Source organism: Meleagris gallopavo, chromosome 3 (assembly GCF_000146605.3).
Source record: "Meleagris gallopavo isolate NT-WF06-2002-E0010 breed Aviagen turkey brand Nicholas breeding stock chromosome 3, Turkey_5.1, whole genome shotgun sequence".
Taxonomy (NCBI): domain Eukaryota; kingdom Metazoa; phylum Chordata; class Aves; order Galliformes; family Phasianidae; genus Meleagris; species Meleagris gallopavo.
In genome coordinates this window covers 60228876-60231005 of record NC_015013.2, presented here as the reverse complement: position 1 = coordinate 60231005, position 2130 = coordinate 60228876, and positions in this window count along the sequence as shown.

The following is a 2130-nucleotide window of genomic DNA, read 5'->3' as shown; positions in this document are numbered from 1 at the left end:
TGTGGTAATGTATTTGCTATGTTGTTAACTATTTTTACCACTTTGGAGACTTGGAGAAAAAGTTTAACACATCGAAGTTATTCCCCTGTGCCTGTGCACAAAGAATAAAGGAAATTCACAGGCTGCCGTAATACTACAGAAATGCAGAGGGATGATAATGTAAAATAATAACACAGGTCAGAATTCACCCACCCAAGTTGTCATTCTAGGACAAAAAAAAAAAGAAAAAAGAAAAAGAAGCTTGTTGGCAGACTAGGTGTCTCATGTTTTTTAATATAACTAGTTTATTTTTGATTCAGGTTTACACGCACAGATTGAAAATACAGGCTTTTCAGGGCATGTATTGCTTTAAATATGTAATACTACTCATATTGCTGTCTAGAATGTTACAGTACCAAATGTGTTGAAAAAGTCCTCTGTTCTATAGCCATGAATGCAGAGTTTGTTTTTCTGCATTAACATCTGTTTGCATTTGCATCGCTGCACATCTATTTAATAAAAGACTACACCCTTTGGATATTAATGGTTCAATACCAGTAGGTATTAAGTTTGTTTGTGCATTCGGTCTGTAGGTGTGCTTTTATGACAGTATTGCAGCTCTTGTAGAACAGTTAAGGCATCTGTAAAAGTTTTTGAAATATATTGTAAAATAATAAAGGATAATATAACTAAAAATATGACTGCTGTTGGCTTTTTAAAAGGTTGTGACATTCGAGTTTTTTGTGGTACTAAAAGTACGTTGTCATCTTATTTAACATTGCAATATAAGTTAACAGTCTTAGTGAGACCTTTGCTGCATGTCACAGTGAGGGGTTTTTTTGTATCGTTAGAGCGTACTTTCATTTCAAACAAAGCTTTTGAAAAGAATAGGTAAGTAGAAGCCACTTAAGGATATCGTCTCTAATTCATTCTTAAGCTTCTTTTTTTGAGAACATCAGTTTTCTTTGACTGATGGTGTCTAGTGTGTATTTTGTTAGGAAAAATAAGTAACCTTCACTGTGGTAGTTGGTTTTGAAAAGCTTTTTGTAAACAAAAAACACGCAGTTGATGATTTTATACTTATCATTTTTCAGAGGTCACATGAAAGGCAAAAAAGCTCTTTGACTTAAGGAGATGAAAATTAAATAAATATAAAGTAGAGGCTTGCAGAAAGAATTGAAACTGGGAGACAGCTCTGGTCTCACATTGCTGTAGCTATTTCTTGCTTTCCAAGGAATTCACTGCCTTGCATGATGGTTTAAAATCCTGAATTGTCCTAAGGTAATAGCAATGCAAAGCATAATAGAATAATCACTACCATGTTTCTACATAATAAGAGCAAATGCTGATGGGATAGGTAGAGGCAAAACTGAGATTCATAGCTGTGCCTCAGTGAACAGCTGTCAGAGCACTGTAAGCATTCTGAAGTATTATGAAATACAACGTAGTCTTGCTTTCCTGCTCCACAAACACCTATGGCTTATTCTGTACAGAAATAGCTGATGTTGCTGAGCTTTGCCAAAGGCCGTTTAAGCTGGTGGCAAGTGTACTGTGTGGGGCTAATTCAGAAGAAAGCACTGAATACCTACGCAGATGCAAAGTGGCAGGTGTGAAGTACTCCTATAACTGCATGCAATGTAAAATAAAATGTGGGTGCTCCTTTTTGCCTGTGAACAGCTCCAGCTGTCAGCTAGTGAAGTTTAAAAACATAGGTAATAAAAATTAGCAGCAGCATTCTGTACTATATTTCTCTTCCAGAAGGCTGTCCTGTTTCTTCTTCTTCTCCATCTATTTTGATTTCCTAAAATCTGAGCAAATTTGGTGGTGAAAATTAAGGATTATGAAAATAAATAAAGATAGGGATGTAAGTATCTTCTCAATCATCTCATGTTCCGTTTGTAATTCTTAGGAAAAGTTAAAAGGCTGTTATTTGGCAGAAGGGGTCAGTGGTGGGGTCACTGGAGACTTCTTCAGTCAGGTACAGCAGCTAATTAGCCTCAGGGGTGAGACTTGCTGTTAAAATTCCTGCTCTAAAGCTTTAGTGTACAGCTGTCCTATTTCTTGTTTACATGGAGCGGGCAGCGCACCACCTGTTTTGTTGCTTTTCATACAGGATTGAAAAAAAATCTGATTTAAATTGTCAGTAATTTG